At 41.3% G+C, this 24,570-nt stretch overlaps 1 protein-coding gene across 6 annotated transcripts in view; it reads right to left on the reverse strand.

Moving 5' to 3' along the window:
- Nucleotides 1-24,570, reverse strand: part of LOC144601908 (metabotropic glutamate receptor 7-like) — a 489,446-nt gene that overhangs the window by 460,507 nt on the left and 4,369 nt on the right. The window lies entirely within an intron of this gene.

Consider the following 24,570-nt stretch of genomic DNA (forward strand, 5'->3'; position numbering starts at 1 on the left):
CAATTTAAATATAAACTAATTTTACACAATTGAATTCAGAAATTTGAAGAGATGCTGCCTCACACCCCCAGCAATGCAGGTTTAATCTTAACTTCTGGTGTACTCCATGTGGAGTTTGCACGTTCTCCTTGTGATTGCATGGGTTTCCCCACGGAGCTCCAGTTTCCCTCCACATACCAATGATGTGGGTGGGTTGGGAGGGTAAGTGGGCACAAAAGTGGTGAAATGTAGAATTGCCTTGAGTGACAAAATCTGGAAGAAATGTGTCTCTATATGTATGCATGTCTATGTGTCTACATACATGTTCTGTCTGGAACATATGACAATAAAACACTCTTGACTCTTGTGTGTGAAGAGAATGGGACACAATTGCAAGTAAGAGAGAAAATAGGATTGCTCTGAGAGCCTCATAAGGGGCAACCATTTGGTTCATCGAGTTAATGAAATATGAAGTGAACCCAGTGCAAAGAACAAATTCCCACAAATCTATGCATTTCCATTTTCATAAAACATACTCCATACACAGTGGTGTGGAGAAGCTGGTATTGGTTGCAGTCAATCACTTCAATGCTTTCACTCAAAAACAAAAAAGATTGGAGCGCAAATCTATTTTGCTGAAGTTAGTTTGAAGATGCGTTTCTGGGTTTTGTCAATTTACAGCTGCTTGAAGAACTTGAATGGATGGTGATGGGGGGAATGCTGTGGCAGGGGAGGGGTGATTCAAAATGAGGGGGGAGCCAGAAATAGATGGCTGAGGAGAGGTTGCTTTTAAAATAAAGCAAGAGGCTGAGCCAACATCCGACTGCAAAAGAACATGATTTCTGAACAGTTCGAAAAAAGGAAAGCATCAGTTGCATGATCCTTAGTTTCAAGGCCCTGAGGGATTGGCAACATTAAAATCAAGTATCAGCAGCACAGTTTATCCATCCAGCACAGCACTTTGCATCACTAAATGCATCCTGATTCTTTGATCAGTCACAGATGAACTGCCATTGATATCAGCTCAATGGTGTTTAGTTTATTTTAGAGATACAGTGCAGAGGCCCTTCCACCCACCGAGTCCCTGCTGACCAGTGTTCCCTGCATACTTACACTTTCCTACACACACGATGGACAATTTACAATTATACCAAGCCAATTAACCTACAAACCTGTACATCTTTGGAGTGTGGGAGGAAACCGGGGCACCCGGAGAAAACCAACACAGGTCACAGGGAGAACATACAAACTCCGTACGGACAAGCACCCAGTCAGGATTGAACCCGGATCTCTGGCACTGTGAGGTAGCAACTCTACCACTGCGCCACTGTGGTGTTTGTGTTTAAATGTCTTTGGAGAATACTTCTGGAAATAAATACCAAGATTTGTTTTCCCCTTCAGTCTACATATAACCTTAGAAGTGCACATATTATTGAGAATGCTATACTTTCCTGCCCACCCGCCATCAAATACATGGAGATATGCAAGAGCACAACATAGGAATACACCACCGGGCACCTACAACCTGCCCCACCATCCGATCTGATCACGGCCTCTAGGCTGGCCTCAACTCTTTGGCTGTGCCAGTTCCCAATCACCCTCAATTCGATCTTTCAAAGATTTACCCATCTCCACCTGAAGTATTTGTAATGATCCAGGCTCGACTATCCACATAAATAGTGAACAGTTGAGGGGCAAGGACAGATTCCTGATGAATTCCACTAGTTACATCCCTGCATCCCGAGGGAAAGGAAGCACAGATGAAAACATGAAGGAATTAGTAATGCTGGGTAAGGACACGTAGAAAGAGGGAGCACAGGCAAATGGGACAGAGGGGAAGAGGAGGAACATTGAGAACATGGTGAAGGGGGTAATGATTGGGAACAACAGAATCGAGATGCACGATGATCTCAATATATCCCAAATTCCTTCAGGAATGTTGTATAAGCGCCATTCACTTTCTAATGTGGAACGAGGGACAAAATCCAATTGACAACACATTTAAGATCAGTTCAGGTAGAAAGTTAAAACCAGACCCGAGCGAGAATAACATTTTTGACTCCGATCTCAAACCCGATACAAAAGGGCACAAGTGCTGGAGTAACTCAGCAGGTCAAGCAGCATCTCTGGATAACATGGATAGGGGATGTTTCAGATTGAGACCTTTCTTCAGACTGATTGTGAGGTGGGGGGGGGGGGGGGGGCGGGGGAGTGGGAGGGTGAGAACGCTGGGAAAGGGGAGAGGCAGGACAAAGCATGGCAAGTAATAGGTTGACACAGGCCAGAGTTCTTTTTGGATTGGCAGATGGTTGGAACAAAGGCCAGAGATAAGTGCAGGGTGGCACAGCGGTGCAGAAGTAGAGTTGATGCCTTACATTCTCAGAGACCCAGGTTTGATCCTGACTATGGGCACCATCTGTTCAGAATTTGTACGTTCTTGTACATTCATGGATTCTCTCTGGGTGCTTCGGTTTCCTCCCACATTCCAAAGACTAGCAGGTTTGTAAGTTAATTGGCTTGTGTAATTTGTCCTAGTGTGTAGGATAGAACTAGTGTACAGGTGATCATTGGTTAGTGCGGACACGGTGGGCCAGAGGACCTGTATCCACACTGTATCTCTGAAACATCACCCATCCATGGTCTCCAGAGATGCTGCTTGACCTGCTGAGTTGCTCCGGCACTATGTTTCCTTTAGTTTTTAACCCACATCTGCAGTTCTTTGTATCTACACTCAAACACAACACAATAGAATCCCATTCCACTCAAATTAGGTTGCATGTTGTCTATCTTAGACTAGGTTCAAAAACTTTGTTGAAGGCTCATCATCAAGCCTTTATTCAAATGGTGCTATCCTTGAAAGAAATGTGTTTTTATATAAATACACAAAGAAATCACACAGGCACAGAGCAAGTATGATTATGGTTTGTCCTTGTACTTGTGGCTCTGCCAAGATGAAAGTTAAAAGAAAACAATCCCTCAGGATATTTATTCCTTCAGTGGCAGGAGCACTTTGAAGCTCTGCTACTAAAAGGATTCATTAAGCAGCCTTGGACTTTGAAGATACAGTTCATGGCACCATTTCTAGAAAGAGAGCATCTGATGTATCCAATTTCAATTGATTGTGCTAATTCACACTTAAGGGAAAGAGTCCACGGAGACCCAGGAAGAGAAGGGGAAATGCAGATGTGGAGAGACGGATAAACAGTGGGAGGCAATGTAGGGGTTGGGAGGAAGTGTACGTGGAAACCAAATCCAACTGCACCGGGAACACTGGATGTAGCAGATGAGGTTAGTGGAGGTACACGTGAGCCCTTGTCTTACCTGAAAGCTCTGTGGTTGCAGGGGGACGTATCTGGGGAGGGGATGGGTTGGGTGGAAATGGATGAGCGAACTGTGGAACAGTGGAGGTAACAGTCCGTTGCCCCTCCCCCCCCCCCCCCCCCCCCCATTAGCTCCATCATTATGCTACAACCATTCACCTTTTACCGGCATTTAGTGATTTTCTATATTTTCATTGGACATGGCCCTGTAACAACAGCTTCACACTTATCACCCACATCCCTTTTCCGACGTAGAGCACGTAACCATTCTATTGTTGTCGGGTGGAACTGCAGGTGCTGGTTTAAACCAAAGATAGAAACAGAATACTGGAGTAACTCTGCGGGACAGGCAGCATCTCTGGATAGAAGGAATGGGTGACGTTACTGGTCGAGACCCTTCTTCAGGCCATAACCATACTATACTTGCTTTTTCAACTCCTCCCTGCCAGTGGATTTAACTGCAAAATCATGAACAGATCAGCCGGAAGTACTTCCTACCCGGCCTCACAGCTTCAAACTCATTTATCTGAACAGAGTTATCTTCATTGTCTGAAAAATAACTGCTTTCCCTCACAAATTTAAATGCATCTCGAGGCTTCTATATTAAATACTCAATAAGTGTTAAGTACATTTACTCATCTGTCTGATTATAGATGTATGCGACTACGATCTGACAGAATAATGACAACCAAACACCCATCAAATGGCCAGAGATATTCAAGGAGAAAGCATTAGAGTGCCCCAGTTAAGGACCTAGTGAACTGTTCATGGATCGCTCTGCTTTGGAGGATGATAATGGCACCAAGGTTTTCCATGTGTAATTGGAACCACAGCACTACAAGAAGTCAACAGGATCATGGAAACAGCACAGGTCGAATGCAAGTTTGAACATGATCCAGCTTAATAACTTGAAAGAACCTATAATTGGATAATATTGTTGTGCTGTAACTGCCTGTCAGCAAAACAGCTCAAAGTTCATAGGTTGCAAGTATACAAAGCGCAGCATTGCTGACAAAGAACTCCGATGTCGCTGAGAAAATGCTGCAAAGTTAAAATGGGGGAATAGAGAAAGAAAAGCTTGTGCAAGATTAGAGAGCACGTGTGAAATATTATGCAAAAAATATAGAATGAATACAGAAATCATAGCAAATGCAAACAAAATGATTATAGCAAGATTAGCTGAAGAAATCCCCCCAAAAAATGGAGATAGCAAGGATTACGTTGGGTGACATTGCACTTACTTGTTGACAGTCTTCTGCAAGTTCCTGGTTTGGTGCCAGAATGGATGGATTGTGCAGAGTGCAACCACTGTATATTACTCAACAATGCATATTAAAACGTGATGGTTGTTCAGACAAGATGTCTTTGGAAGTACAGTGTCAATTGAAAGACAGTGAATTACAGACAAAGGTGGAATGAGGAAAATTAAACCATAACTAATTGTAACAGTAAGATGATCAGTCTAAAGAAGGGTCTGGACCCGAAACGTCACCCATTCCTTCTCTCACGAGATGCTGCCTGACCTGCTGAGTTACTCCAGCACTTTGTGAATAAGTAACAGTAAGATGCATTGATTCCAGTTAACGTAATAACAGATTCTCATTTTTCTTTCAGCAAGAACCACACTGAATTAAAGCAGTGCTTTAGTGAATCTTTAAAGTATTGCACACACATGGAGGCAAACACCGTGATCGGATCACCAGACTATTCCAGATTGCCTGGACAGACTTAAATGCATTGGTGACTATGCGGTGGACCACGCAGAACTGCAGCATTAAAGTGTTTTTCCTTTTGTACAAATTATGCCAAACTGATCAGGGATAAAATGTCTGAAAAGATTGCCGTGCATTAACAGTCAAGCTTCTGGGAAACAGACTGCTTGCATTAGGTGCCAGGAGCACAGAACCTTTGTCAAAGGATATTACATTTTGTTTCTCCAATACATCATCTATCTTTCCTCCACCAGCACACATGTAGAAGCCCAGAAAACTAAGCATCTGGCATGAACTTGGACTTTGACTCACTTGGCATAAACGTTTGACCTACTCTGAACAATGTTTAAAAGTTGAGGCTCGTTCAATCTCTTTCATTCACAACATGAAGCTCATTCCCTGAATTTCACTATTGGCTAAACCTTTGGTCACGTGTGGCGGCGCCTAACGGCTGCGGCTCGCTGGCAGTCTGTTTGTCCTTTGTCCTTTTTTTGTTTGTGTGTTGGTGTTGGGGTGTTTTGTTTTGGTTGTGTATGTGGGGGGGGGGGGTGTATGTGGGGGGGGTGGAAATCTTTCTTTTTTTAGGTCTCTTCCTCTGGGCGAGGCTTGGCCGCGGGGCCTTCCATCGCACGGCGCGGCTCGGCCGAGGGACTGAACAGTGCGCGGTGCGGCTCGGCCACGGGGCCTTCCATCACCCGGTGCGGCGCGGCCACGGGACTGAACAACGCCGGGTGCGGCTCGGCCGCGGGACTGAACATCGCCCGGTGCGGCTCGGCCGCGTGGACTTTCCATCTCCTTGCGGGGGCTGTGCGGGTCGGTCGCCTCGGTAGGGGTCGAGTTGTCTGTACGTGGGAGGGGCATGGGGGAAGAGAGAGGGGAAGTTTTTGGCCTCCATCACAGTGAGGGGGTGTTTGGAGTCACTCTGATGTATGTTTGTGTTGGGGTTGTGTCTTGTGTTTTTTGTACTGCTGGCTAAGTAATCTCGTTCTGTACGAATGACAAATAAAGCTATTTTGGATTTTTTTTTTGGATTTGTTCATTGAGAAACTCATTGAGAAACACCAGGTTATCCTGCAAAAAGAATAACAGAGAAATTCTGATCTCCAATGTAAAATAAAGGATCTGCAAATCTCTGCGATACACATAACCAGGATCTTTTTACAGTTTTTTGCAGAATCCATCGTATCTATCAATCAGTGGTTGCCAGTGCCATCTTCCACACTGTCATGTGCTGGGGTAGCAGGGCGAAGGTCGCGGACTACAACAGAATCAACAAGCTCATCAGGAAGCCTGGCTCAGTCCTGGGAATGGAGTTGGATTCATTTGTGGTGGTCTTGGAGGAGAGAATGCTCCTCAAACTGCAGAGCATCTTGGACGATACAGTTCACCACTTCATGACACACTGGTCAACCTGAGGAGCATCTTCAGCAACAGACTGGTTCCACCAAGAGATTTGCAGATCCTTTGTTTTATGTAGGTTAATTGGCTGGGTAAATGTAAAAATTGTCCCTAGTGGGTGTAGGATAGTGTTAATGTACGGGGATCGCTGGGCGGCACGGACTTGGTGGGCCGAAAAGGCCTGTTTCCGGCTGTATATATATGATATGATATGATATGATATTGGACATCAGAATTTCTCTGATATTTTTTTGCAGGAAAACCTGGTGTTTCTCAATGAGTTTCTCAATGAACAAAGGTTTAGCCAATAGTGAAATTCAGGAAACACAGAACACAACAGGAGATCCTTTTTCTCTGTGGCTATCAACATGTAAAACTCCTCCCCCTTCTGTCATGGGATAGACTGACTCCCCTTTCCAATTTTTGCACATCCCCAAACCTGGACTTGCCACTCGTCACTTTAATTCTGTGTTTCATGCATCTTGTTGTGTTTTATGACTGTTGGCAGACGAATTTCCCTCCTGGGATAAAGTTTGATCATATCGTACCTTTGGTGCTGCTTCTTGACAGGGGGGAGTTAGAGTTGTGGTAGAGTTACCTGTATTGAAGACAGTTAACATTCAACAGACGTTGATTTAAGGGCCTGTCCCAGTTCGGCGATTTTTAAAGTGACTGCTGGCGACTAGGCTGTCGCCGCACGGTCGCCGGAATGTCGCGGGCATGGTCGTGAGTCGTCTCCAATGAGTCGTAGCTGTTCTCGGGTCGACGCGGAAATTTCTCTCTGCTCTAAAGTTTTCGGCAACAGCTGGCTTGACGCCAATGACCGTAGCTTGTCGTATCCTGTCGTGGGCGCTGTCCTAGGTTGGCGCCAGGTGACTTTGGTTGTCGCCGGTGCTGATCCACCTTTTATAAGAATTTTGTTTGTTTGAATAAAGGAAATTTTGGACATTTTAACCAAAGATTGATGTTTGAAGTTATTGTATTTCAGAGTAGTTTCTCATGGCATCTCTTTCAAATATTTTAATTTTTATTTTGACCAAAAAAACAAACATAAACACAAGCATTGCACTGCAATGAAAAGCGAACCCTTTTCATTTATTTTGACACTGCACTGCATTGGGTCTCTTCAGGGACAAGGGCTTCAACCACACAGACCTGTTCTTGGGCTGCTTCTTCCCCATTCTTCTTGTCCTTGTGTCTTGCAGAATTGTAAGCATGAGGGCCGCTGCAAGCAGCAGGGCTCGCATTTGATGCAAAAGCAATGCCATCATATGTTGCTTCCTGGCAGTCATGATGCTGAATGATCGGAGACCCTACCCAAACCAATTTTTTTGCCAAAATTATGTGAAATGGCAACCGTTGCCATCAGTTGTGACCTGACAGGGTCGTAGCTTGTCGAGGGTGGAGGTAGGTTGGCTTCGGTTGTCGTAGCTTGTCGTAGTCCCTGTCGTAGGTGAACGTCCTAGGTCGTGACGACTGGGTCGCCGGTTGTCGGCAGCTTGCCGTCGCCTAGGTGGTAGGTTGACGTAGCTTGTCGTAGGCATTGTCGTAGGTGGAGTCGTAGACATTGTCGTGGGGTTAAAAAAAAAAAAAAAGATATTTCGGCGATCTGCTACGACTTTGACAGTTGCCGGCATCGTCTTAGAAATTGCGGAAATGGGATATGCCCTTTATTCACTGCTATAATTAAGTCATATTACATGGTACAGGTGTCTTAAAGTACACCACTTTCTCATCATTTATCCACTTCATTGTACCATACAACTTATTTACACAAATGATATTGCATAGTTTAAATTATATAATCAAGGAATCGTTTGCAGAATTACATAAACAAATTACACAACATATTTTCCTTCAGTTGTTTAAAGATCACATTCTCTGTGCACAAAACTGGCATCCAGATTCCGACAATTAGTCCCTGCAGAAACCATATCTAGCCTCTACACTCCTGTCCCTTTTGAAATCATAAATGTTTCTCCTCTGACTCCCCCCTCACAGAACTGTGTCCAATGCTCATTATTGCTTTGACTGCTTTCAACCTCTCTTGCCTGCACTGCACATCATCGAATTCATACACATGTTCCTTGGGATCTTCAGAGCTTTGGAGCATCTCCGCATTGTAACTCGGGGCTCTCTTAAAAATTCCAACTCTCTCAATGGTTGATTCAGCCAATTCAATGAATGCCGCAAGCCTTCTAGACAGAAGGCTGCTTGCCCAAAACTCACCTGTCAATGCATGGTGTGCAGCAACCTCGAGTGATATTAGAAAACAAATTAAACAGATGCTGGACCCCAAAACAAAAACAGAAATAATTAGAAGAACTCAACCAGTGAAACAGCATCTGTGGAGAGGGAAACCAGTTAATGCTTCGCACACTCGGGAGACCAGCTGGATGGATTGGCCAGGTCTGCATGTGGGAACTCTGCTCTCAGGAACAGAACCTCGTGGTAACACAAGGAAGATCAGTATTCCCTTCATATGCTGGAAGGCACACCCTTTGCTTATATTTCCAACTCACATTGCAATCTAATTCTTGATATTCCACATTGCGTGCAGTGGCAGGCTAGTTTCATCCACGGTTCTATAATCAGCATTTATTCCTTGAACTTTTTAGGATTCAACCTCTGCATGCATCATCACAATTAATGGCTTAATGCTCCCAAGTGTATTGTGTTTAGCTGGTTATCTTGCATTTCAGGGCAAGCATAACTCAATGCAAAATGTCATCAGATTCTATTTACAGTGACAGCTGTACATTACCATCACATGTTCAACACCATGGCTCTTCCTGTGAAAGAGCAGTCTGTAATTGCTAGACTCATCCTTGCATTCACTTACTCTCCTCCCTGATCGTGTCATGGCGGTCGTTGATTTTTTGTTTTCCATGACTTCCCACCGAACTGCAAACCGAGACCTTAGAACCTTAGAGTGTTTGGCATCTCTCAACTATCTGAAAGGTCCTACCTAAAAACGTCACCCCATCTATGTTCTCCAGAGATGCTGCCCGGCCAACTGAGATAGTCCAGCACTCGGTGTCCTTCTGTGTAAACCAGCATCTGCAGTTCCTCGTTTTTACATCTGACCACTGATCTGTTTCGGCTGAGCCAATGCAGCCTGAAGCACAAATGGCTCCCAATTTCCTCAGTGTACAATCTCATGTTCCTCCCAAGAATACAGACTATCAGTCCAAGTGAATCAATATAGTCTGTGCTCATGGACCCTGGTTCATGCATCTCACCCTTTAACTATGATTGGGGATTTTAACCATATGTCTCGACTGATTGCCCAGCAGTTCACCTTCACCATACCTTAGCAAGTTCCTTTTGCATACACTATTTTGTTCTGCACACACTATTTTGTTGGCTTAAAAAGCAGATAAAAGATGTACCGATCTACAAGAGACCGACTTGCCCCTATATTAATATGCATGCGTATTGTAGCTTAATATGCAATGCAACCTGAGATTATCCCGATCCTCTTCCGATGAATAAATACCATTCAACCGTCCCCCTTTATAGACATGACTGCCTGTACCTGTTGTGTTTGACTGCATCTATACACTGCAAAGAGATCAATTGTAGTTATGTATTATCTTTCTGCTGACTGGCTAGTACGCAACAAAAACTTTTCACTGTACTTCAGTACATGTGACAGTAAACAACTCAACTAATGAACTAAACTGGCTGTGTAGAGTACTCCAAAGACACTGAAGCTAAGATACATAAATATTTTTGTATACCCACTCCTTAAAAGGATATTTCATTAATACAAATTATAAAACGTGCTTAAAATTAAACTTTATTTTAACCCAACTAAAATCTCATCGTTAAGATTTTTTTCAACATTCCCTCTCATTCAGCTATGTTGAGTTAGTTCCCATTTCTGTTAAAAAAAAAATCAGTTTGCCTGTTCTTCATGGGCTGACCATAAAGAACATTTAGTCAGCTGTTAACTTTCCATCTTTCTGAAAGTGGAATATTTGCATTGGTTGGCACTGATTGATTGCAGCTTGTATGAGATGCCCATATCACTAGCATTCACCTCAAATCTTGGGATGAATAACAGCGGCCTTCTGAAGTCAACACATTCCAAATAAAATTGTTCTCGGCCCAACTTCCATTGCATAAAGCTGCATAATACAAAAGGCAAGAAAGATTTTGCTGCTCTCTTATTACAGTTGTTACTTTAAATCTTCATTTTGTCATTGGAGAGTAGAATGAAAACTTCTACTCCATGATATTCATCTCTGATCTCCACACAACAGGAACTAAAATCAGAAGTCTTTCACTAGATTGAAATGTGATTTAAAAAACCCCCACAGCAACATACATGCAGTGACAAGCGCAAGAGATATTTTTTATTTATTCATTTACAGGATGTGGTCAGCTGTCAAAGGCAGAATATACTGCTACAGAATGTTGGTGGTCCACTGGCTTTTTGAACTGCCGTAGTCTTTTAAACAGAGATACCCACACAGCATTGATGGCTTGGAAGTTCCAGGAGAGCAATCTTTTCATTTTTATTCATGCTTTGTTTAAAAATGAGAATTTTGTACATCTGCCGGCTTGCCAGTCCATTGCAGTAAGCAGATCAAAGTCAACAACACACCTGTGGGTCTGGGAACAAAATGATTTTGTCCCTGCATGGCATTAGTGAATATTGGATTTTGCAAGGATCCTGTAGTTTCACTGCCATTTTTCCAAAAACCAACGTTAGTTTTAATTTTTTTAAATTACAGAATTGAAATACTCCAACCACTTGATCCATTGACTCAGGTCTGTGGATTATTCATTCTAACATCAACAGCCACACCATCATTCCACAATAGTCAAAAATCAACACGATTGGCTTTAGATTAATATTTAATTTCAAAACAAATCTCTAGCCTCTGACAGAAAGAACGTTTCACACAGAAATCGGTAACAGGTCATGAACACTTCTCTGGGTGCACAGAAGCTAAATGTATTGAATTAATTTATTTCCTTGTAATACGGGGTCCTACCCGTTTCTTATCGAAACGTATAAGATTATTAAGGGGTTGGACACGTTAGAGGCAGGAAACATGTTCCCAATGTTGGGGGAGCCCAGAACCAAGGGCCACATTTTAAGAATAAGGGGTAAGCCATTTAGAACAGAGATGAGGAAAAAACTTTTTCAGTCAGAGTTGTGAATCTGTGGAATTCTCTGCCTCCGAAGGCAGTGGAGGCCAATTCTCTGAATGCATTCAAGAGAGAGCTAGATAGAGCTCTTAAAGATAGCGGAATCAGGGGGTATGGGGAGAAGGCAGGAATGGGGCACTGATTGAGAATGATCAGCCATGATCACATTGAATGGCGGTGCAGGCTCGAAGGGCCAAATGGCCCAATCCTGCACCTATTGTCTATTGTCTACTCCCCAAATATCAAGATACACAACTCCCAACCCCATCATAAATCACATTGTTTATAATGCCCAGTTAATGTAGCGAGGCCCCACAAATGATAACAACTCTTCCAATTTTAGCAGATTAGTGACCTTAAAGAACATTGGACTCATTATACTGTATCAACTGCAAGTAGAAAGATTTGGAGGAGAAATAGCAAATGGTAGCCTTTATTAATTATTGAGTAAAAAGCCAAATTTGTAGAATTCTTTGCCACAGAAGGCTGTGGAGGCAGTCAGTGGATATATTTAAGGCAGAGATAGAAAGATTCTTGATTAGTACATATGTCAGATGCTGTGGGGCGCAGGAGAATGGGGTTAGGAGGGAGAGATAGATAAGCCATGATTGAATGGCAGAGTTGACTAGATGGGCCAAATTCTACTCCTATCACTGATGATCTTGTGATATTTGCAGATTATGCATGTCTAATTTTTTTTTTTTTTTAAGTCTGATAATTATTAACTGAATTAACATGTTCTTCAAATAATTCCATTAAAATAAAAAAAATGCTTGTTGATGGATTCAGCTTTGAGGTCAATGTAAAAACTGGGCAAGGGATGAAGGGGGGGATGTGCTGTAGCCACCATTTAGATACACGAGAAAAGAAAATAGGACTTGCAATTTTGTGCTTGTGAATTTTTTTTAATAGTTTTGTTATGATTATTGCTCAAACTATTTCAGCCCAAAAATTCTATTTCTACATCTTCGGAGTTCCATTCTTTCCGAGATTAAAGTGCTTCTTTTGTAAGAAAATAACTGCAGATGATGGTACAAATCGAAGGTATTTATTTCACAAAATGTTGGAGTAACTCAGCAGGTCAGGCAGCATCTCAGGAGAGAAGGAATGGGTGACATTTCGGGTCGAGACCCTTCTTCAGTCTGAAGAAGGGTCTCGACCCGAAACGTCACCCATTCCTTCTCTCCTGTGATGCTGCCTGACCTGCTGAGTTACTCCAGCATTTTTGTGAAATAAAGTGCTTCTTTTGATCTTTTATTCTACCATTCATATCATTTTACAATTCCACATTTTTATAATCTTCCTTCATATTTCTTCTGCGAGTAATTTTGAACAGCATCACTTATTGTGTGCTATAATTTTTTATTCGAAATCTGATCACTAAATTAAGCACTGTGTCACATAGCACACGTTGATCTATTTATTCCACACACATGGCAAATCCAATGAAGTCAAGTGATGTTGATCAATCTCAAATGCAGGATGTAAAATCTTGAACACAGAGTTAAGTCTTAACCAGGGATACAAGGCCTCCATTTTCCTGGAACTTTGATAACAAATCCAACAGTGAAGATGCAGTTCTGGTCCTCTCACATCATCTTCCACCTCCTCTGACCTCTGACACCACATTGTGGATGCTCAAGGAAGAATTATTGTCATGCTTATTCAGAGTATAGACATGAGATACAGCAAGGAATTAGCTCTCAGACCGCCGAGCCCACGCCAACCATCGACCACCCGTTCACACTAGTTCCATGTTATCCCACTTTCTCATCCACTTCCTACACACCAGGGGCAATCAACCTACAAATCTGCACCTCTTTGGGATGTGGTAGGAAACCAGAGCACTTGGGGGGGGGGGGGGGGGGGGGAACCATGCGGTCACAGGAAGATTGTGCAAACTGCTCATGTAGGAATATGCATACATACGAATCATCCTGCCCTAGTCTCACAGCGAACTGGTGGGGGCCGATACACAGCACTGCTGCAATATCTACCCTGATTGATTGCAGAAACATGTGACAAAATCCATCCAGCAACAGACCTTCACTCAAGAACATGCAAAAATGGGGCAGACAATTCTCAAAGCAAAAGGTAAAATTCACCTTTGCTATACATTGAGAAACTCAGGCAACATATGGAGTATAAATCCCAGTAAGGGAATCAGAAGTAGATAACCACATGAAACCAAAGCTGCTTTGATGAAGCCTGCCTTGGCATTGCAAAGCATATTTCCAAGAACTAAATTTCCGTGAGAGTATCTGTCTAATGGCTCTGGAATTCCAGGGAGACTGCTGCTAATATTCACACTGAAAAGAGCTACGAGAGAGGAAAGCAATTTAAAGTCAAGATTCTTTCCATTTTAGTGCAATGCAGCTGCAAATAATTAAGGCAGTTCTGTAAGAGGACATCACTGAACCAGCATTAAAGGAGGCAGTACTCGCTATTAATGGCATAGTTATTGACAGCAGGTATCACACATTTTGAAACACCTTTGATCAGTGGCCATTAGGCCCTTACCCTTTATTCAATGACTTCTGTGGAAATGTGGGGATGGATGTCACGGACACAATTTAAGGGTGGTACAGGGGAGCAGCTGGCAGAGCTGCTACCCACCAGTGCCAGAGATGCAGGTTTGATCCCGATCTTGAGTGCTGTTTGTACATTCCCTCTGTGACCATGTGGGTTTTCTCCAGGTCCTCCTGCATTCTTCCACATCCCAAAGTATTGTGCGTTTGCAGGTCAACTGGCTGCTGTAAATTGCAGCTATGAGAAAGCGGGATCACATAGAACTAATGTAAATGGGAGATCGATCGTCAGCTGATGGGACCCTTTCCATGTTGTATCTCTAAACTGAAGTAAACTTTAAGCCAAGAGATTCTCAGTTCAGATGTTTTAAAAAAATCACCTACATAAATATTAAACTCCGTTTCTCTTCCCATGCATACTGCCAGACTTGCATTTTCAGATTTTATTTCAGATTCTCAGCCTTTGCAGTATTTGGCTTTAGTAACGTTGCAAAATATTTTAAATTTATTTCCTTTATTTTATGCTAATCACATTCAAACAGTTGATTTACCTCAGGGTATCACCTCCTAAAGTAACAAATTATCCATTGTATTGGGTTGGCTGATCAGTTCATCATGTCCCTCAGAATCCCTTGAACTCCAAGAATGGAATGAAACATTGTGGCAGCAATTTCACTGCATCATTTGAAGCGAGGTCCATTTCAGTTGACCGTATAGCATCCAGCATGAGAGAATATCATCCAGAATGTTAGGGTGGTATGTGCCTGGGATTTGACCTACCAAAGTAAACCCATGCACATTTTAAAAGGAGGAAAGAAATGAAAACAAAGTTCCTCCAACTCCAATCATGTAAAATGAGGAGAGACCGATGAAGACTAAGAACCTATTTAGTTGAAGTTACAATATGTCAGTAAGTCAACACATTGGAGGGGCAAGTCCATTTGAGAAAATCAGTCAAAAAAATCCACCATTTTCCTCATTACTGTTGCACAAGAACAATTTCTAAGGTCTTTCCACCTCTGCTATCTCCAATCTGTCCATTGCTACATTGTGCTCCGATCTTCATGACATGCTGATCATTCACAGAAGCTACTGTGTTCCCTAACAGTCAAGGCCATGTCAATGTCAAAGCTCGTGTGTGCAAAGTATATAAAACGATGAGCCACAAAGCTGTCTAAAATAGAATGAAAAGGCTCTCACATTTTCTGGCTGGTACATTTTGTGAAATAGAAATAACTAAAAACATTATCACTGATCCAATCCTTTAACCTGAGCCATGCTAACCTTCCCCATTTGTGACCAAAACGTTCCTTCAAACGTCAGGTTTTAATAAAGAATGGGATCATTAACAAGCAGTAAAGGAGATGGCATTCAAGGTAATGGCTTTGGTGACAAGCGATGGGAAGCCACTTGCCAATTGGGCCTCCAATGCATCACAGATCCCTGGTATTCCTGAACCACCTGAAAATAATCCTTGCGTTCATTTATTCCCATACGTTGTCTTCCAATGTGCCACCAACATTGAACATGCATGCTTTAACTCAAATCCGACTAATACACCAGTGGCTCTTTGCCAATGTTGAAGACCTTGTGGAAAATGACAATGGACATGGGGGAATGTCCACCTTGAAAGCAAAAAGCATTTGAGGATCCAGCTTCAACTTCACTTCATCAGGTTATCGCCTGGGTGATGGCAAAATCTGGGGACATGGAATAATTGGACCAACCTTGAAAACCTGAGGCGAGGACATATTGTGGCAACAGTTTATTTCTGGCAAAATGTGATTATCCCTTAACAAAATTTGAGAAATAACGAGAGGTTCTCTCTTTAGCCAATTAATCTTCATTAACTATATTAGGTAGTCATGCTGCCTATGTTGGACTTTTGAATGTAGCATTCAATTCATCCCACTACCCCATTCACACAAGAATTTTGCAACATCTTCCTATATGCATGCATACTTCCAAATTCCTCGAGAGTGTTACAAATAAATATGTTGCACTATCCTTGAAGTCAGTGCATTCCACATCATAACTTGAATTAAGAGCTTATTTCCCCAGGTTCTGTGGCAAGTCATCTTAATTGTGCCTCTTTCCAGCAGAAGGAGATGGTCCTATCTTTATCAAAGCCATTATTTCCGAACAGCTCCATGAAACCACCCCTAACAGAGTACAATCTTCAAACAATTGGTATATCCCTTAATTCTCTTCAAATCTGTCTTTCATGAAATACCCAGAACCGAGTTTTTAAAAGCCAAAGCCCTTTTAGTGTATTCCTCCATTTAAAAATCATATTGATGCAGTATGCACCGTAAGTTGCCCTGTCACCTCCATAGCTAGTTATTGTTTATTTACCAATGATGGAGATTGGGGCACAAAACTTGTGTACATTTCCGAAGCGGAAGAAATATCTTGTTCTTTATCTTCTCCCAACTTCTCCATAAAGAAAACATTTCAGATATTTCCGATAACATCGAAGGATACAATAACTGAATACCTTTAAAAAAATATATAGGACCAAGCAGAGACAGCATGCACTTAGAAATAAAATGCTTTGATGAATCTGCTGCAGTTTGAGGTTGAGTGAAATAGACAAGAAAGAAACACTTGGATTCTCAGAAATTGAGAAATGGGATCGTTTAGGGAGCTAGTAGAAAGAAATGGTGGGCCAAATGGTTTATTTTCATGTTGTAATGAAATATGAAAAATAATGAAGCTTTTGTTAAAGTTTCAAGTTGAAAGGGTGGGCAAAGTTAGAGCACATTGAATTGAGAATAGATAGAGAATTGGATTTCAATAGAAAATATAAAAAGTGAAAAACTAAGTCCCCTTGCCTGATGGGCTGTGACTAATGGGAAACAGCAGAGATTGGTACTTGGGGCCCTAAATACTTATCAACTATGTTGATTATTTGCCTGTGGACTAAATTCCCCAAGATGGCTGAATATTTTTTTTAAGCAGATTGTGAGCAAGGAGAATGAAAAGAGGAGTGGTCAAGAATACAGAACAAGTGACAATAATCAAGTAGAGGAATTGCTTACAGTCTTAAAGTAACCAAGGAAGAATAGATGGAGACTTTTTACCCAGACAGGGTAGTCTAGAACTAAAGGACTTAAGTTTAAGGTGAGAGGGCAGACATTTCAAAGAGATCCAAGAGGCAAGCTTTTTCCCCCTCTACACAGAGGGTTGTGGTTATGTGGAACAAGCTACCAGAAAGGTACAAGGGGAGATGCAATTAGTATTCAAAAGAGATTTAGACGGGCACTCAAGTTTAGGTTTATTATTGCTACATGTACCGAGGTACAGTTCAAAGCTTTGTTTTGCATGCCATCAAATCAAATGAGATAACACTATACATAAATATAGCCAAGCCAATGAAGCCAAAATCAACTCTGTAAAAGATATAATGAAGGGCAAGATAGAGTGCAGAATATAATTCTCATTATTGCACAGGAAAGGAGTACAGCAAAACATGGCTAATGCAAGCAACTGTGATTAGAGTGGATAGGCATCACAAGGGCTGTGGACAATTAAGTCCAAGAGGCTCCATTTTGGTAAACAAATGATAATTCTATAAAGATGGCTAATAGACTATGCAAAAAAAAATATGCAAGGACATGCATTCTGGTTCATAAACCAGAAAACCGTTTGTTTTTTTAAGACAGAGATTGGGAAGTGTTAATTTCTGAAGGTACCTTGCTTTTGGCTACGAAAGTAATTGAAAGACAAAATTCAGGTACGTCAAAGGATTAAGAAGCCAAGTGGTCCATTGACCTTTAGACAAGAGGGGTTGAGCACAGTAGTTACAATGCCAACTGCAATTACAAAGGGCCGTGGCGAGACTGCAACTGGAGTATTGGTGCACAATTTTTTTATCTTGTGAATTTGCAACAAGGGTGTCAAAGTGTCTTGCTAAGTAGTCTACAGAGATAGCAGTTTATCTTCTGTAGAGGGTTTGAGTAGGCTAGGCCTGTGCTCTCTGGAGTTTAGAAGAATAAGAGATAATCTCTTATAGAGCACGGCAGGCTGGATGCAGAGAAGGTGCTACCCTGGCTGAAGAGACTAGAGGTCAGTATCCCAGAAGTAGGACAAGTTCCTTTGGACAGGGGTGGGAATGGCAAATGTTTAGAATTCTCTTCTCCCAGAGGGCTGTCAAGGATCAGTTACAGAGCGCATTCAAAACAGAAAGATAGATTTCTACATATTAAAGAAATCTGGGTTATGGGTCATTTAAGTGAGAGATCAACCATGGTTTTGATGAATGGCAGAGCAGGCTCCGAGAGCTGTACAGCTACTCTTGCTCCTACTTCTAATGTTCTTATTGCACCTTTGAATTGCACGCATGGCTTTATTTCAAAACAACCTGCGCATAAAATGTCAGTGCCCGTCACTCTCCAGTATTCTCATTTGGTTTCAGAAAGACTGATGGACGACAGCAGCTTCGCAGCATGTTCTGGCAGACGCACTGGCAAGGAATTCTGCACATCAGAGCGCTGTCAAAGTAAAATTTACGCCACAAGGTTTCTCTCCCACAAACAACCAGGGAATACCTGAACACTTAAAGCAGCCTCTAAGTCATGCAACTGGAAGTGCTTTTTAACTGCTAAAACGTCAAATAAAATGTCAGCTAACTAAATTTAAAATTCTCACCACCTTCAAAAATCTCCAGCTCCTCGTCCTTTCCCTTTAGTGTAGCATCAGAAGAATCGTTAACCTCCAAAGCACAAAGCAGGGGGGTCATTTATACACTAAGCATCTCCAATCCCTAATTTTCCAAGTAACTATTTATCCAGCTCTCTCTCGTATTTCCTTTTGAGATAGGGCCGATGCCAAGCTATGATTAGTGTATGAAATTACGCAAGTAAACCACAGAATATTAAATATATCCACTTGGAAGAGAGAGTCACCTAACATTTGTGCATGTTATTCAGTCAAATCTTTTTTTATGCCAGCAGAATTCCATTCAAGTTTTTATTTATTTATTCTTTCCTGACCCTTGTGGCACTTGGTCCACCCTTTCTCTGATAGTCAGTCAGAATTATATGCATCAGCTAGTTCTAACCCAGGGATGAACCCAACCATGAATAAACCTGAAAGTACACACACACACACACACACACCTTAAAGCAACAAATCACTGGAAAGAGATTAGGGACATGCAAGTAGACTTTTTTTTCCTTTCTCAAGAGTACCGGGAAAGAGATGCCACCAGGAGCATCCGACTAAGTGACATGGAAAAAAACCATCCAACTCTAACAGGTCATGGCACAAATTCAGAGGTTTATCATGGCTTTAAAACCATTCTGCCAGACACGAGTGATATTTTGTTTAGTTGAGATACAGCATGGAAACAGGCCCTTCAGTCCATTAAGTCTGTGCCAACCAGTGATCACCCCTTATGTTAGCACTAACCCACAGAATGGGGACATCTTACAGAAGCCAAATAACCTACAAACCCAAACGTCTGCAGTGTGGGAGGAAACCACAGCATCCCGGGAAAACCCACCTGGTCACGGGGAGAATGTACAAACTCCATAGCAGCAGTCTGGATCGAACCTGGGTATCTGGTGCTGAAAGGCAGTACTCTACCACTGCACCACTGTGCTGTCCACATTTTAAATTGGATGTGGAAATACCCCTCACATTTTACAGAGGCTTGTTGTTATTCAGAACCACTAGTTACACTGGGCAAAAATCAGTTACACAGATGGCATATTACATTCATACAAATCAAGAATGCTTTTGAGTATTCCCCTCCTCTGGTGAAAATTGGTAAAAGCAGATGTATCCCAGTGTGAAATCATATTTTAGTTATATCATTCAGCATTTTCTTCTTCCAAATATTTAAACTGCCAACTCTTACACAAATTGTATTTGCAATTTCAGCTTTAATAGCAAATCTAAAATTCCCTGAGGAGAGAGAGGAAATAATTTATGTTGCCGTAAGAGAATGCCAGGACTTGCTTATGTTAACGTAAATGAGACACTGTTGGAAGGCACATTCATACTCAGTGCCAAGACCATGAGGCAACAGTGCAAAGCAGTCAATGGAGAAAGTTCAGCTTTGACTTCAGTTTCATTTCACTCAGAAGTCTAAGATTGACTCAAAATGCTGGAGTAACTCAGTGGAACTCAGTGGTTAAGACCCAAAATGTCACCCATTCCTTCTATCCAGATATGCTGCCTGTCCCGCTGAGTTACTCCAGCATTTGGTGTCTACCTTCGGTTTAAACCAGCATTTGCAGTTCCTTCCCAAACTCAGGCATCTTGTACCTTTAAAGGCAGCCTTACTGATCTCCAGGCTAACAATTTTTCAAAAAGAAATAATGGAATTGGTAGGGGAATAATTTTCTGTTCACTCCAGACCATAAAACACTGTGGATGTGTAATATTTATCTATCTCTAAAAATTCTGAAGGGCAAAAAAATTATCAGCGGTGCAGCAAAAACTTGCATAAAAATCCCTTCAGCCAAACTAATCCGTTTTGCTATTTAAATCCTACAGATCTCTTATCATTCCAATTACCTCAATCTTTTCCTCTCACCTTAACTTTTATTATCTCCCATGTACCCCATCCATTTGAGCGTCTGATGCATTTCCTAAGGTAATTAGTTTTACATTTTAATCAGGAAATGTTTTAATTCCCTGCCGTATCTATTAGTCACAATTAAGAAAGCTATTAAAGTGGCCTTTAATATAAAATAATTAGCGTACATGCGAAAGAGTTTTTATAGTGTTTATTCACCGTTTTGGTGTGAACATGCCTGGAGTGCAGTTTTGATCTTCGTCCCCTCGATATACTTATCTAAGCGGGTGTACAGTCTGGCGTCTGGGAAGAAGTTAATTACCTCATAGGGGGAAAACGTGAAGATAAATGTTATCTTCCCATGTGATTTTTAAAAATCAGTTCATTGAAGTAGAGGTTGATTCACCTGTTCCTAAAGATGAAATACTCCATTTGCTGGAAATCTAAATAAAATATGAACATTTTGTAAATTTACAACAGGTCAGGCAGCAACAGTGGAGAGAGAAACAATTTTAATTATGTTTCATTCAGAATTGGGTCTTCCCTTTGCCCAATTTATTTCACCGTTCCTTTCTTTTGCATCCCTCTCAGACCAAGCAGGAGGTCATGTTCATATCAAAATCTAGATTTGTTCTTTTTGCTACCAATTCCTCAGTTTAAATGGATGTGGTGAAGATCTCTCATGTATGTTAATCTAAGCCCAGTATTCACCTCAGATTTCCCTGCCTACCTTCCTCTGAACTTCACATCTACTTGCTAGACTCGAGTAAACTCTTTTACGGCAATAGGCCACTTAATTTAATCCACATGAATTCGGTACCTGCATTGTTGCTGGTTGCACCATTTTTTTTCTACCTCCATTATGTTATCCTGTACTAGGAAATTTGATTCTGGTCTCTCGGTAAACAAGCAAAGTTCTGAGAGACAAACTAATGATCAACTTTATACATGAATGGAATGAGACATTTCTATCGTGTCAATATCAAGCACAACCCTAGCAGCCACAAGGCTTACACAACTCCACATAACAGCAAGAGTTAATATTTTACTAAATCTACCATCCTTCTTGCTACCAGTGAACTAATTGGTACATTTTTGCCCATATTTAAATATTTTGCCACATTTATTAAAACTTTAACAAACTCAAAGAACTCAGTTCTATTCTTTTAAATATAGCATTTTAATTGGGCTAAATTAGTATGGTTTAATTAGGGTTGGGAGTGTCACATAACAGTGATTATATTACTAAGGTGATAAAACAAAGATGGATAGGTTGAACATGGTAGCAGTTGGGGATGGAGGGGGGAGAAGTAAAAGACTGCTCCATATAATCTTTCATCTATCCAGTTGGCCAACAGGATACACGACGCTTCAATTAAGTCCTACAAGATGGATCTGAAACTCTACCTCGAGTGGTTGTCAATATAATGAGCAATGAAGAGTGGGTAGCATTGATCGCTAACCACAATGTGTCATTAGCTCATTGAAATACTTAACGAAGCATGCTAATGGCATCCAAAGCCACGTGACCAACATTTGTGCATCTTAACCCTTTGAATTTAACACTGGACATTCAGTGTATAGAGAATGGCTTAAATTCTATACTAAAGAGTGGCCCAGCCGAGAAAGATTGGATTTAACTTGCCTACATACAAGTAATAAGTAATAATCCAACGTCTAGCTTTACCATTTGCCCATTTTTATGAATGAACTTCGACAAATGCTCATTAAATCACAGTCTTGCAGAGAATTCAGAATGCTGACTATAATCAATAAAAACTAACAATAAATGTCAGGTGACTGCAGTGCATTTCATATGCAAGGAGAATCATTACATTTAAAATGATTCAGACCTCCCTTGGGCAGCAGTGACAATGAACAATCAGGTCTAAATCACCAGAATAGGATTTGCAAAGAACATTTATTCAGGCTAAGAAAGTAGAATTAAATATTATTTTCATCATGGTCTCCTCATGCATTATTCAGGTGCCAACAACCCTCAAGCTATTTAATAAATGGCAGTGAACTATGCTCACAATTATTTGTGTTAAATAAAAGAAACAATTGTTTCTGAAGCTCACTTTGTACTTTCAGACTTGCAAGACAATGTTCTCTATTTTCCACAATGCCATCTCATTTGCTAAAATTGACCCATCTTTAAATCTATAAACAGTAAATGACAGGTAGCGCACAAAAGATCAGGCAGCATCTGTGGAAAGAGGAACAAAGTTAATGTTTCAGGTCTCTTTAGAGCAGGGAAATAGATAAGAGTTAGTTTAAAGTTTCAGAGGGCATGGAGCAAGATGGATAGGGGCCGAGTCAAATAACCGCAAAATGGCCGGGCTTGGGCTGCAATGGACACAATCTCTTTGTTAAAGTTATCTGTTTCATACATTAGCGAAGGGACTTAAAGACAAAAAGGTGAAATACAAAAGCCATGAATTCCAGAACTGTGCAGAATGCCCGTCGAACTAGACAATCTTCATGAAGAGAAAAAAATTGAGTCAATATTATACATGGATACCAATTCTTAAACATCTAGCCGTGGGCTACAATTAAAGATTTGTATCAGGTTGACAGCATTTAGAGGTGTTAACATGTGTGACAAGGAGTATGGGCTCACGGTGTAGCCTACAATCACATAGAGTTTGGCCCTGCTAATACTTTACAATTGTCAGTCTCCAACATGTTATCATCTCAACACAGAACAACCGCAAATTCAACCACTTTTGTCCACAGTGATTTCCTCATCAATCATACCAAATACATTGATGCGTCTTGGAGAGCTCCGGTACTCTTGTCAAAGGGCAGTTCAACCATTAGAAACAGAGCCTTGGATGGTGAGCAAGGAGGAAATGACAATTCAGTAGCATCTTCTCCAAACAGCAGGGAACAAACTTGGAGGTTCCAAGTTTCACCCAGCTTTAAAAAATGTCAACGCGTTTTGTTCTGCCACTTCTATGTGTCTGATTTCATAAGGATGTCTTATCCACACCATCATTTGTATTGGTATGCATCTTAAAGACACAGTCAATCGAATTCCTGGTAGGCAAGTGTTGCTAGTTTTTTGTTGGGGTGGGAGAGAATATCTCATCTCAAAGCTACAGAATAAAAGCATTCATCCAAAGTCTTCTGCAGATCAGTAAATGCAAAAATGTTCTTTGATTTCCATCTCTATCCAAACATAACTTCATTGCCAAAACAATGTCTACCTTCAGTGCAGCTTCTGAAAGCATAAATGACTGGAAGTGAACTGCCTATCCTAGTACACGCAGAAGACTGGCCACTCAACCCACAATAGTCGAGACACCTGCATGAAAAATACAACGGCCCCCCTCAAAAGGCGCAAGAGATCGATTCTATCAAACCGTCACACTCAAACATATTGACTAGAATAGCAGGAGATAGAATAAAATTAACTAAATTCAAGTGTACGTATCAGGCACCTGGCACAAAAGGAAAAAAATATATATATATTTTTTGCAAAAAATGAACATGATTAATTTACAGTAAAGCTCTCAGTTGGCAAGCCAGCCAGAAAGAACGGTGGTTACAGGAGAGAACGCTCCGGTTATAATGTACATCGTAAACACTTTTGACACGTTCGAGGCCATCGCCACGAGATTACCTGCCCTCGCAGTTTCCCTCCCTCCTCCTGGTTAATTAAACCCTAGCTGAGCCTTTTTGGATCTTTCCTACATAAAATGACTGAAGAAACATTGGGAGAATTATACCACAAATAACTTGTTAGAGGGCCGAGTTGCGAGAAGGCTCATATGGGTTGGCAAAAGGATGGCGAAACAATATGCTCGAAGCACATATATATATATATATATATATATATATATACACACACACTGTGGATTCATTCACGACCACTCATCAATAATCCCTCCACCGAGAAGTTTATTGGCGAATTTGAGTTTGCACCGCTTTGTCTTAGA

This window comes from Rhinoraja longicauda, chromosome 17, assembly GCF_053455715.1.
Source record: "Rhinoraja longicauda isolate Sanriku21f chromosome 17, sRhiLon1.1, whole genome shotgun sequence".
NCBI classification, from domain to species: domain Eukaryota; kingdom Metazoa; phylum Chordata; class Chondrichthyes; order Rajiformes; family Arhynchobatidae; genus Rhinoraja; species Rhinoraja longicauda.